This window comes from Acinonyx jubatus, chromosome E2 (genome assembly GCF_027475565.1).
Source record: "Acinonyx jubatus isolate Ajub_Pintada_27869175 chromosome E2, VMU_Ajub_asm_v1.0, whole genome shotgun sequence".
Lineage (NCBI taxonomy): Eukaryota > Metazoa > Chordata > Mammalia > Carnivora > Felidae > Acinonyx > Acinonyx jubatus.
In genome coordinates, this window is record NC_069396.1 from 30,938,657 (window position 1) to 30,953,358 (window position 14,702).

A 14,702-nucleotide genomic window follows, 5' to 3' on the forward strand; every position below is an offset into this window, starting at 1 on the left:
TGATAGTGAATGAACGATAGGGAAATCACTGCAGTGAAATCAGACACTCCTCAATGTAGATTACAGGACCGGGACAATTTGCCTTGGAATTTGTCAAGAAGGAAATTGGTATATATTTGGCTTTCTTAGACTGATTATTCTTTTGTTTTGGGGAATAGGGATTAACATTTAGAAGAAAAATATGAGATCAGTGGCACTCGGCTGTCCTTTTTGATAAGACAATAGCCACAGAAATGACAAAGAGCAATAAATTCTAAGGATCAAGCTCTGGAGACTTTGTCTCCTCTTCAGATTCTGTGTTACCTTAATTTTTAATCAACTCTTAATATGAGGGGGATATTACCCAAACCAGTGGGAACACTACTTGCATCTTAGAAATCCTGGAGAATTAATCTTTGTACTGGGGATTTGTCACCTCAGCCTCCCAACATCTATTTTTCCTTCTAGTAGAAGTACCCCAATCTCCCCTCTGGACTCACCCTGAACTCCACTCTTGGCCCTGTGCTTTGGGAGGTATTCATTCAATGCTGAATTGCGGTGGTGGGGTGCCTGACTTAGCCTGGCCACTGGGAGGATTTTGGTCCTCCGGCCACGATGATTGGGTTGGTGGGACACACATAAGCCAAGCTAATTAGGCTCAATCAGAGACATCTTGGGGTTTTAGCTTGAGCAAGTGAGAAGAGACACTCATTTCCCTGGGCTTGAACCTAGAAGGAATCGTCTCTGAGTGGCCAGGGCCACCCTGGGAAGCCTGGGAATGCAGCCCACATGGTGGGTGGAGATGTGGAGACAGGAGATCACTGATCACTGGGTTCCAGCTCCAGAACTCAGCTCTGCTTGAAACCAGAGATCCATTCCTGAAAAGAGTAATCTCTGGGGTCTCTCTCTTCTGATATATCAGTTTGTGTTAATAAGTTTATAATATTCCCCACCCCCACCCCCACCCTCATTTTGATGCATTCATTTTTCTCTAGAACAACATTTTCTTGTGTTCATTTCTTGGGTTGACAGTCCTATAAGATCACTTAAACAGAAAGTGTTTCCACGGTCAAATGAAGTTGCTAAATTCCATAGACTAGATTCTTCCATTTGGTGATTCTCAATGAGTTTTAGCACATTAAAATCTCTCAGAATTTCTGAAGTTAAGAAATTTGACTAGCCTTGCTTTTCCAAGTCTTACTTGGCCATGGCATTGGTTTTTTGGCTAACACCTGTTAGTCTACTAGGGAACATACTTTGCCAGCCTCTGCTCTAGGAAGGAAGTAATGCTCTCATGTTTCAGGTGGTCGGGTTGGGGCCACCTCCAATCATGGTACCCTTGGAGATGTTGATGTACAGCCATGTTGTAAAGGACCATCCATGGGGAGCCATCTGTGTAAATAGACATTATGCATCTGGCAGGAAAAATGTAAGTACTTTAGACACACATTTAGATTGCTAGGCAACCAAATTAAGATAAACCTGATATTTAAACCAGGCAGACTGGTTTAGTTATCTATTCATGCATTCCATTATTTATTCATGAACTCAACAAATGTTTATTGGGTCACTACTTTGTGATAGACCTTAACCTTAAGGTGATAATAATACAGAAATTGTCATATGTGAATCCAACCTGCAGTACCCCATTGATTGCTCTCCTGGCCTTTTCCTAAGCCTAGTGACCACATATGCTCATTTGGCTTGAGCTGGCACTAACATGCACCCCAGAGATAATCGTAGAAAGCAGATATAGCATGATCATAGGATCTTACATTGACATAGTAATGAAAAGCTTGACTCCTTTCAAAGATATCATCTTACTTTAGCAAAAACTTCAGGAGACAGAAGAGTGATTTCTACCTGATTTCCTACCCAATTTTGTCTAGGGAATAAGAGAGGTCTGGAGAAGTTAAATGCCCTGCCCAAGACCAGACACTTTTGAACATTCAAAATCAGACTTGTCTATTTTTCCTCTTTCTATTCACAAGTACCATTTACCACTTCCTCAAATTACTCCAATACCTAGCATGTGAAAGTAGGCTGTTGACTTGTGTTGTCAATATATAGTAGTCACTAGTCACACTAGCTATTCAACACTTGAAATGTGGCTGCTGTAGTGAAGGAACTGAAACTACAATTTATTTAATTTGAATTCGTTTTTTTAATTAAAAAATGTTTATTTATTTTTGAGAGGGAAAGACACACAGAGAGTGAGCAGGGGAGAGGCAGAGAGAGAGAGAGAGAGAGAGAGAGAGAGAGAGAGAGAGAGACAAAGAATCCAAAGCAGGCTCCAGGCTCTGAGCTGTCAGCACAGAGCCCAATGCGAGTCTCGAACCCACAAACTATGAGATCATGACCTAAGCCGAAGTTGGTCGCTTAGCCGACTGAGCCACCCAGGTGACCCTAATTTTAATGAATTTAAGCTTAATTTTAATACTCAAGTATTGGAAACCTCTTAAGCATGTTTGAAACAACATGGGTATATGAACCTACTTTTCCAACTACAAATTTTGATACTAAATATAGATCATGTATTTTTTTTATAAAATCTTAGTGTCTGAATTGACTCATCTGATTCAGATGTGTAAAGTACTCATCTGATTCAGATGTGTCATGGCAAAAGAATGTAAAATGCCTCAATAATATTTTCATATTAGGTGTATGTCGAACCCATAATATGGATATATTGGCTTAAGTAAAAATGTATTATTAAAATTAACTTCACCTATCTCTCTTCCCTTTTTTGGATGGGGCCACTTAGAAAATACGAAGTCACAATATTTGGTTTGCACTGTATTTCAATCGGAGAGCAGTGATATAGACTATGTTGGAGTGGACTGAATGTCTAGCTGCAAAATTTGAAACGTGAGCAGAATGGGTGGTGGAATAATATAGAACCAGAATTCGGAGCAGACCTCAGGAGTCACTCAGGTTTGGGTGTGTATTCTGGCTCTCGTGCCTTCTAATTGAGCAAGTTACTTGGCCTCTTGAAGCCTGTCTCCTTACCTGTAGATTAGGGATAACGGTAACATCTATTTCATTGAATTTCTTGAGGGCTCAATAAGCTAATGCAAGCATAACCCATAGGCTAGTATTAGGCAATGTTTAAGTGCTCATTACTTTGTTAGTAATAATACTAATTATAATAATACTCTTGGTACAAAATGCAAATAGAATCCCCAGCCTTAGTAAATGATGGTATTTTTTTTTCTGAACTTCATTTTTTTTTTTTTTTTGAGGTGTCATCCTCTGTTGCAATTCATTGCACTGGACTGCATTAATCATACCCTGTTTTGTTCTTACTGACAGTAATGAATAGTAACTGATACAAACCAGCCTGCTAGGTCACTGATGAGGTGGCTACAAATGCTCTTTTTCCAAGGCAGTTCTTAATTACCTTTTCGTGTGTGAAATACCATATGCTGTAGCTCCTCTAGCTGGAAATCTGCTCTGGGTTACAATGCCATGTTGGTTTTTAAACAATGTCTCTGGTTGCTTTCTCTTCTAAATCTCGGGGAGAAGTTGGATTCAGTTGTTGTTCCTTATGATTTTATTTTTTTTTAATTGGGTGACTTCCTGATTCTCTCTTTTCCATCTCATTTTTCCATTATTACTGAAGCCAATGACTCTAGCTGTGTCTTGAGAGGGGAGACTAGTGGTGTGCTCAGTTCCTTGAAGGAATCGGAACTCTGAATGGCAGTGATGTTTATATACCTGGCTTGAAGGTTACAGATATAGCTCTGTTACATACAAATGCCGTTTTTAGGACATTGTAAAGTACCATCAAACACAATTGAGTTTTATGATTTTTAAAAGTCCGGGAAGTGCTTCTTTATTTGAAGTTCGGGTTTTTAACCTCCTCCACCATCCAGGACACATCTGGAAACATGGTTGTAAGTGAAAATGGTCTTTCCGCTGCTAAGAACACAGTTGTTGGCAAGCACGGCATTTTATCAAGAAGGAGAGGGTGAGATTTTTCCAAAAGACACTGACTTATCCATGAATCTAAAATGGGGGCTGGCAAGCTTTTTTTTTGGTAAGGAGCAGATCATAAATATTTTAGGCTTTGCAGGCTATGTAGTCTCAAATCACAGCTACTCAACTTGGCCTGTTGTGGAGCGAAAGAAGCCATTGACGACATGGAAAGGAAAGAGCATGGGTATCTTCCAGCAAAACTTTATTTACAAAACAAGCAATGTGGATTTGGCCCATGGGCTGTAATTTGCCCTCTCCTGATCTAAAATACAGTGGCAGACGAGAAGTAGCAGGGCAGAAGGAGGGTTGAACAGGAGGAGGGTAAAATGATATCTTCAAGGCACACAGAACCTTATAGAAAATACGTTCATCCAGGGCCCTTCCATGTAGGGAGAAATGGTTCTTCAGGAATAATAACATGATTGATGATGTGATTTCAGATGTGATAACTGAAATTCACAATGATAACCCCACAACCTCCAGGAACTATTACCCTATATTCTGTATATTCTGATTACAAAGACAGAAAATTAGGGAACATGTTTGAGAGAGTTACACCAAATAGATGACAATTAAAAAAAAAAAGGAATTTGGTACTTAAGGTGGTAAGCATCAGTTATCTGAAGAACTCTGATAGTATTCTCCATTTTGTGAAATTTGTGGCTCTTGAAGGGCTACTGGTTCCCCCCCACCCCAGTTTTATTAAGAAGTAATTGACATACATCACTGGATGGGTTTAAGGGTGATGCAGTGTGATGGCTTGATTTACACACACTGTGAAATGAGGACCACAATTGGCTCAGCTAATGTCCATCTTCTCATATAGATACAATAGAAAGAAAAAAAGAAAATTTTTTCCTTGTGATGAGAACTCCTAGGATCTATTCCCTTAACAAACTTCCTGTGTATCATACAGCAGTGTTAGCTGTGGTCGTCATGCTGTACTCTTAGTACTTCTTTATCATATAATTGGAAATTTGTACTTCTGACCACCTTCCTCCAATTCCCCGTCTCCCCACCCTCTGCCTCTGGTTACGACGAGTCTGATCTCCTTTTCTGAGTTTGTTGTTGTTGTTTTATTTTATTTTATTGTATTTTATTAACAATTTTTTAAAATCTTTATTTTTGAGAGAGAGAAACAGCGTGTGAGCAGGGGAGGAGCAGAGAGAGAGGGAGACACAGAATCGGAAGCAGGCTTCCGGCTCTGAGCTGTCAGCAAAGAGCCTGACATGGGGCTTGAATTCACAAACTGTGAGATCATGACCTGAGACAAAGTTGGATGCTCAACCAACTGAGCCACTCAGGCAGCCCTGTTGTTTTATTTTAGATTTCACCTATAAGTGGGATCATAGAGTATTTATCTTTCACTGACTTATTTCATTTAGCATAATGCCTTCAAGTTTCATCCATGTTGTCACAAATGGTAGGATATCCTCATTTTTCATGGCTAAATAATATTCCATCATATATATATATATATATATATATATATATATATATACACACACACATATATATACATACACACATATATATATATCTCAGAACTTCTTTATTTGTTCATCCATCAGTGGACACTTATGTGATTTCCATGTCTTGGCTCTTATAAATAACACTGCTATGAACATGGGGGTGCAGGTATCTTTGTGAGGTTATTGTTTTCATTTTCTTTGGATATAGTTCCAGAAGTAGAATTGCTGGATCATATGCTAATTCTATACCTGATAAGGGGTTAGTATCCAAAATCTACAAATAACTCATACAACTCAAGAGCAGTAAAACAAGTAACCCAATTTAAAAAATGAGCAAGGGAACTGACTAGACATTTTTCCAAAAGAGATGTACCAAAGGCCACCAAGTATAGGAAAAGATGCTCAACATCGCTAGTCATTAGGGAAATGCAAATTAAAACCACAGTGAGATATCACTTCATGCCTGTTAGAATGGCCATCACCAGAAAGACAAGAGCTAACCCATGTGGCAAGGATGTGGAAAAAAGGGAACCCTTCTGCCCAGTTGGGGGATTATAAATTGGTACAGCCATGATGGAAGATTTATGAAGGATCTTCAAAAAATTAAAAATAGTGCCACCAAAGTTTTTAATCTTTTGCTCTTTAAACTTGAGACTAGCTAACAAAACCAACTTTCTATGTGGATCTTTGAATAGAGTCTCTGTGGGGCTTATGAGAACATTCACAATCTACATACCCCCCCTTTTCAAAGCAATGTATGCGGAATGATAAAATGTACTTTTTGTACTCACAATTCATGCTGATTGCTGAAAAACAGTGTTCTCCCAGGGAAAAAGAATATCTTGGACCACTCTTGCTAAACTTGGGGGGAAATTGGTTGTTTCTAGCTTGGGACCCTGGGAATATATCACTCTCAGCAGTCAGGCTGCTGCTGAGTTGATGCCTTTGAAGAATTTTTTCCATTACATTCTCCATAACTTTTTTCAAGGAAGGAAATTCTGTGACTCCCCATTCAGTGGATTCTAGCTCTTTCTCCCCTTTGCTCTGAATCATTCTATATTTATCATTATTGATAAGGAACATCAATAATGGCTGGGATTTATTCCATTTTTCTCTCAGATATGTTTTATGTTCATGTCATAAAATATGAATTTGTACAGACGGCTTTGAAATTTTCCCAGGTTATTTATAAAACCTCTCAGGTTTTGACCATTAGGGGTGACCATCAAGGAAAAGTAAGGATAAAAAATGATTTAAAAAGTTAACCTGGCTTTACCCTTTGCAAAAGTGTTTCCTTCCTCTCTGTGAGTGCTTTTATTTTTAACTTTTTAAATGTTTGCTTATTTTTGAGGGGGGTAGGGGCAGAGAGAGAAGAAGACACAGAATCTGAAGCAGGCTCCAGGTTCTGAGCTGTCAGTGCAGAGCCTGACATGGGGCTTGAATTCACAAAACGTGAGATCATGACCTGAGCCGAAGTCGGATGCTTAACTGCCTGAGCCACCCAGGCGACCCTGTGAGTGTGTGTGTGTGTGTGTGTGTGTGTGTGTGTGTGTGTGTGTGTGTTTAAAAATAACCTTGCAGTAATAGTGCAAAAGCTTGCATAAGGTTAATACTGGGAGCTTCAGAGCCAGACTCTGCAGGTGCAAATCCTGATTTCATACCTCAGGGCTGTGTGATGTTGGGTTAATGACTTAACGTCTCTAGACCTGTTTTTTCATTTGTGATATGGAACCTGTAATTCTGTATTTTTCAGAGTCTTTGGGGGGATTAAATGAGATAATAATACACATGGAGTGCTTAGCACAATGTAGGGCTGCCAAGTATGGCCATGCAGATTGTGAACTGTACAAATCCAGGCAGTGCCAGTCACGTAGACTACAATGCAACACAGCAACTGTGGCACAAAGTCAGTGCTTGGTAGATGAAGCTATTACTATATTATTACTATTATTGATGAGAAACCCAAGGCACACAAATGCTATGAAACCTGTCTATGATTATATGCTTTCTGTGAAAAACCCGTCATCATGTGGCAGTAACTACTAGGCATCCACTGTTACCAGCAATTCTGATGTACTTATTAGATTTCAATTGTTGGAATAAGATAACCAATAATTGCCTAATAAAAGCTTGGAGTAGATTTTTGTTTTTTGGTGGATTTGATTCATCTGTGACCACATTCTAGAGTTTTCTACAAGATGACTCTTTAATCAGTTTATCCTATGCCTAGTGTCGTATTATTCCTAGGAAGATGAAGTTCTTCTCACTCATTCACTCATTCATTGACTCAGAAAATGCCATTAAGTACCAACTTGTGTGTGACACTGTTTCAGGCACAGAGCTTTGAAGATGACTAACCTGGTTTCTCATAGACTCATGGGGGGTGGTGGCTGGCATGTAAACAGTTCATCAGAGCAGGTGAGAATGCCCTGAAAGAGTGAGTCATTAATTCACTGATTCACTGAATGTTCATTAAAGAACAATGCATAGTATTGATTATGAACTAGGTACTGAGGTTGTGGTAGTAACAGGACACTAAGTGTAGTTAAGACTTGGTATCTCCCCCAAAAGAGCTCAGGGCAGACTTCCTGGAGTTGAAGAGGCTGGAACCGACTCTTGCAGGACAAATAGGAAGAGGGTACTAGGCAGACAAAGAAGGCGATGATGTTGTGGTCAGTCTGAGGAAAACCAAAATGCACTGGGTGGAGCTGAGAACTTGGTGTTAGTCCCAGGTTGGTGATGCTGTCCGAACATACCATTTATAACCCCTGTAATCTTGGCCAATCTTCTTTCTACCTCCGCATTTCAACTTCCTCAGATGCCCAAGTGAGAAAAAGAATCTTCTCTCCATTGACAACCCTGAAGTTTTGTGAGAGATCCACATGAGTTGAGTTTGTGATATGTCTTTGGAAATTATAAGGAATCAAGTATTACATAAAATAGAAGAGGTGATCATTTTAAGTTCTGTAGGTAAACCCCAGTGACGGGTATCTAAATTAGGTTATGTGGGAGACTGAGGTAAAGCTCTGGGGACATGTTCTCCCAGAAAGGTGGGGTAAGGCCACAAGGAAAGAGGCAAAATCAACATATACGTGGGACTGATGTTGCTGTCTGGCCAACAGAGGTTGGCTTCCACCAGGACCTCCCAAAATAGTCTACCCAAAGGATGGGAGGTGAGGGGTATTTGTCCATGGATTCCAATTCTACTGAGGGCTGGATTACAATGGTCAGAAGACACAGTTACCTAGGGAATGTCCACAGTATTCGATATTTGTTTCCATTCCCAGCTTTTAGCTCTGATATGCCTGATAGCTATAGGGACGTAGTCTCCTTTCTCATTTTTTTCTCCTCTAACTCTTATTAATAGAATGCCTGCTGGGTAAGAGCCACACAAATTAGTGCTAGGAATTTGTTAAAAGTGCTATGAATTTGTTAAAAGGCTTTTTCCCCCCTGAGTTTTTATGTTACTTCTTTTGAGATAATCTTTCTCATCCCTGAACATTCCCACAGAGCGTTGGTCTGGCCAAGCAGTACATCCATAATCAAAATTGAATCTTCTGTAACCAAACTATGATTAGATATCCAAACAACTTTTGAGTTCAAGTAATTCCCTTATTAAATAGGAAACAATATGGTGGCTTTCGGTGGACTGTAGCTGGAATTTTAAATTTGATAAGTCCTTTGAGGGTTTGGTAGATGTGCACTTTACCGTAGTAAAACATGCGAAAAGTAATATAGAATTTTATAAATATATATATGCCTCCTACTGGGCCTTGAACATCTAGCATGCCTAACCTATCAAAAGGATGCTAAAAATAGTGTCATGCACAAAGATGTTCTGAAGTGTGACTTCTGACAAAAACAGTCTTAACGCCCTGCTGTACTTTGGTAACTTCCGCATCAATGAAATCTAATTTTTCAAAATCTCTGATTAAGTTTGTCTCTTTAGCATAAGGATAACATGTTTGCATTTTTTAGGACTTATGTGAGAAGTGCTTCCATTCGCAATTCTGTGAGAGATGCCTTTTTACCAGCTAGGGTCCTGCTAGCCTCTAGTTTAGCAGCTTTGAAGGTGAATATGGGAAGGTAGGAAATTTAGGCCAAACGTGTGACCTAATTATTTGAGTTTCTGGATGTGGCAGCTGTTCATGACTTTAGCTGTTGCACCCGAAACAATTAGCCACAAGTCCTCGTTCCTTACTCTTCAGCATCCCGAGTAGCTGCTATCCCCACTAATTAGCTGAGTGATCGTCGGGAAGCCGCTTTCGAGATGGAAAATTGAAGGTCAGAGAGGAAAATGTCAAAGGCAAAGCTGTAAAGCATGTAGCACAGTGCTTCGCATGTAGTGTGCACTCATTCAGTGGGTATTTTTCAGCATCTGCTGTGTGCCTGGCACCATTCCAGAGGCTGAGGTTACTGCCGTGCCCAGGGCAGACAAAAGCTTATGTTCTGCTGTAGGAAGACAGACAAAAGCAAGGAAAGAAATCAGGACTGCAGGCGGTGTTATAGAGAGAGACTGGGTATGACTTCTGAGCCTGATAGGCATGCCTCTCTGACAAGGGGACATTTGAGCAGAGGCCTGAATGGCAGAGGGTCTGTCCTGGAAATATCAGTGAGGAGAGGAAATACCAACCCAAGATCCTGAGGTAGGCATGAGCTTGGCATCTCTGGAGGTGGGCAGGAGTCCTGGAGCGAACTGAGCAATGGAGTGGTGAGCGGTGAACTGTAGCAGGGCCTAGACTGTGAAGGGCTGGGAAAATGGGAAGACCATCTTAATATTTGAACTATTGTAACACGCTAAACGAGGGAGCGACTTGATCCGATCAGAGGTTTCATAAGACCACTCTGGATGCTTTGTGGAGAATAGAAGCCAGAAGGTCAGGTGGAAGGCTGTTACCGTAGGTGGGACAGACGTGGTGGGTGGTGGGGTTCGAGAAGAAAATGGAAAGAACAGGGAACGTATTTTGGAGGCAGATGGAAAGATAGGGCTTGGAGGTGAAAATGGAATGGAAAGGGGGAAGAGCAAGGATAGTGCCTAACTTTCTGTTTGAAAAACTGGATAAACGGTGGCGTTTTCTGAGATTAGCGGGACATGGAGAAAAGAGTAGGTTGGGAGGTTTTCTTTTTCTTTTTTCTTTTTTTAAGTTTATTTTGAGACAGAGCATGAGCGGGGGGAGGAACAGAAAGAAAGAGAGACAGAATCCCAAGTAGGCTCCCCACCATCAGTGCAGAGGCTGATGCGGGGCTTGAACACACGGACCATGAGATCATGTCCTAAACTGAGATCAAGAGTTCAATGCTTACCCGACTGCACCACCCAGGCACCTGGTTGGGAGGGTTTCATAGATGAATGTATAGAGATGTGGTATTGGGTTGAGTTTCCCCAGAAGAAGCTCTGAGCTGAGGATTGGAGCATAATTAGATTATCCTGGAGGTGATCCCTGGAAACACTGGTGTAAGACGAGGGAGGTGAGGCAGGAGGGGAGAGCAGCCATTCAAGGACACGTGCCCAAGTAAGTTACCAGCATTGTCAAGTCCCCTTGGAGATCTCTGGGCGTCAGTGTAGAACACGTACCTCATTGGTATTCCCCCCAAGTGGCGAGGAGGTTTCTTCATCTGTCAACTCCCAGCAGCCATTGGCTGGAGGTTGTTCCTGGGGGAGAAGGAGTTTCCTGGCACCTCCGCCCTGCTGTGTGTGCAGGTGGAGCAGCCTCTAGCCAGTGGAGAAGGTCCGGAGGCAAAGAGAGGCAGGTGCTGGCTGCTGGCGGTGTGTCCCTGCAGGGATATGAGCAGCACCTGCCACAATGCCAAATGGGCAGGTGGACCCATGTCTGTATCTGAGGTGAGACGTCAGGACTTCTCTGCGTATAGAGAGTATTTAAAGCCATGGGATTGGGGGAAGAATCACCTATGGAGAGTTTGTGGGTGGAGAACAGAAAGCCTGAGACTTAAAGTCCGCAAGGCACCAACATTTAGAGATGGCCTTGAGGAAAAATTGAAGAACGTAGACTTTGAGGTTGGAGGAAAATCAGCCAAATGTGGTGCCATCGGAGCCAAGAAAAGGTTTTCAACACAGCCGGAGGGATTAGCTGTGTCACATGCCTCTAAGGGGCCAGAAGCTGCAGAGAGAGAGAACATCGGCTGGCACGGCTCCCGGGTGCCACTTACAGTAGACGCTCAACCCCTAAGGTTATTATTATAATTATCAGATTCTCCAAGATCATATTTATATTATTTTTTCTTTTGGGCTGCCTTTTATTTTATGTTTGTGTGTATGTATTTAATTTTAGAGAGAAAGCATGCACTAGTGGGGGAGAGGGCAGAGAGAGAAAGAGAGAGAGAGAGAGGGAGGGAGGGAATCCTAAGCAGGCTCCACGCTCAGCATAGAGCCTGACCCGGGCCTCAATCCCATGACCCTATAATCATGACCTGAGCCAAAATCAAGACTTGGATGTTCAACTGACTGAGCCACCCAGGCTCCCCTTGAGCTGTCTTTTAGAACCTTATGAAACAGGATCGTCCCTGGAAACTGTGGAATTCATTCTCTTGAATTCCTAGCAGGGGCTCCATCAATCTTGGTTGAATGTATTTTGCTGAATCTTCCTTTCAGAAATCAGGACTTTTCTTGTAGCAGGAAATTTCTGGACAATGGGAAGACAAGATATCTCAATAAAACACCTACTCTGTATCTTTGAAATTCTAGCAACAGCTTAGCTCTGAAAATCGTAACTTCCCATGTAATATTTGTAACAGTGGCTATTCCAGAATTTGTATTACTAAGTTAGCTCTTATGTAAAAGTCTTTCAGAGAATAAAGTGACTTGGGTTTCTTTTTTTTTAATTAAAAATTTTTTTAATGTTTATTTTATTTTTGAGAGAGAGAGAGAGCAAGAGAGCAAGCAAGCGGGGGAGGGTCAGAGAGAGAGGGAGACAGAGCCTGACGCGGGGCTCAAATTCACAAACTGTGAGATCATGACCTGAGCCAAATTCGGACACTTAACTGACTGAAGCCACACAGGTGCCCCATGACTTGGGTTTCTTAAATAGTACTCTTCTATCAAGGCAACGCTCCTTCTGAGAACTTTTATGCTCTTATGTGTTAAAAGCACACAGAAATATCGGGCATTTGAGGCTCCATACTACCTAGGAATATACACTAGCTTGCCTTTCTCTAGATGTTTACCTGCAAGATGAGATCTGAGGAAGACTGATTTCCCTAAGTCTGAGAGTCTGTTTAGGTCATGTAGAAAAATGTCACTACTGTAGAGGTAAAGGGGTGCATTGAACAGGACTCTTCCCCAACCCCTCTCAAATTAGCCGCTTCGGCTGTGTAATAGATCCATTTAACTTCCTCTTAGCCTTAGAGTATGTTCGAGGCAGACCATCTGAGCTATTTTAATGTCTTCTCTTTATTGTAGTCTTTCAAGAAATGTCATAATCACATTCCTGTCCTAAGGTGAGGAAGTGGAGCCAAATGGAAAGCTAATCATTAAGATTAGTTTGTCACTTTTGGGAAATACTCGTTGAGGTAGCCAAATTATTGTTAAATAATTAAACGATTATTTAATGCTAAGTACTGAAATCCCCCAACACTACCCAGGATTTAATTTTTATCGGTTCAAGTTTAGAGGAATGTTTCAAATCATCTCCAAGTAGGGAATCTGACTGATGCTTGTGCTATTTCTTTCAGCTTTTGTATTTCCTAAGAATCTGACATCGTATCTCATGCTTCCGTATCTGAGACTTTGCCCTTACCTTCATTGTGATAAAGATTTGGTAGGAAGAGGTGCATTTATGTGTGTGTGTGCGCATGCGGGTGTGTGTGTGTGCATGCCTATTCATGTACATACATACGTGTGCTTGCATGTATGTGTTATGAATTTTTATATACTGGCCTATGTACTATTTTTTCTGTTTTACAAATTGTGTTGCAGTTTGCTTTAAAAACTTCAAGAGTCACAGATCATTTCCAATATTTTGAGTAGTGTATCAAGTGAAAATTACCCTCTCCCTAACGCCCTACATGGCTTCCAGCTCTCTTTGTTCTCCATACCTGTTTCTGATACTATTCTTGTGAAGACATCTGCCATGCCGTTTTCTATGTTGGTTTTTGATGTCTAGGAATGGATGGGGAGAGAGAAAGTGACAAAGACAAGGTTGGAGCTCTAGTTTAGGGATTGTGGGTTGGAAAAATGGGTGATTGTTTTTCTGCGAATCAACCTTTCGGTTATGCAGTTGGGCCATAGATAGTGAAGGAGAGTTAGTTTTTCATAGCTTCTTTGGGGCTAGCTATCTTCTTTTGATTCAAAGAGTATGTATGTATTTCTAAATCAGTCATAATTAGTGATACAGCAAGAGTCAATTCCCTCTGTCTTTGGGTCTGTAGTTGACCCCCATGCCAAGCTGGAAGTCCATGGAAGGAAAGGAAAACCTTCCAAGAGGGTACCTGATGTTCCATTCTATCTCAGACGCTGCTACAGAGAAAACCGTGCTGGGAAATCAAAATTGAAGAGAGATAAATATTACGTTTGTCCTACTTAGTAAGAAACTTTGCACGCTGAGACAAAGAGCAGGTTTCTTCTTGTAGTTCAACATTGTGTTAACTGAAAGGTTGAATTATAGATATCTGTAACTTCTTTTAAATGTCTCTGATTTTTAAGGACTCTCCTGATTGTTCATTCAGAGTTTTTTTTTCTTTTTGTATCTCTCTATCTGCAGTGTTCCTCATTAAAAATCAGGATATGAGACATGACAGGAGAGCTTAAAAGTTTAAAGTACATTCAAAAGTGCTCAAATATTTGACATTCCGAGTCTTTATTTCTCCCTATTTCTAAAGGTGCCTCTAATTGTGCCCCCTTTTTTCCCTGTGTTTTTTGTTCAAGGAATACCCCCCGTATGCCAAGCCCTTGAGGGCTGCCCCTGGCTCGCACTGAAGAGGCTCTCCCATGCTGGTGGTCTGTGGGCGCTCCGGGGGGAATGCGCGATATGAAATGATCAATCACAAAACCATTTTACTGTCATTAAAACCTCTTTGTGAGTGATCACTGTTCTTTCTTCACATGAGATAAAAATTAAAGACAAGTTGAATAAAAAATAATTGCTCTCCATTTCCAAAGGGGAAATGTCTCTGAGGAAAAGGAAGAAAACTTTCTCGAAAAAAAGTCAACCTTTCACTGAAAAGAGCTTTAATTTCCCTCAGATATCCCAACATGTTTTTCCTCCCACAGGGTAGGAGGAGTTTAAGCAAGCAAAAGATTTTGACTGCTTCACTCAA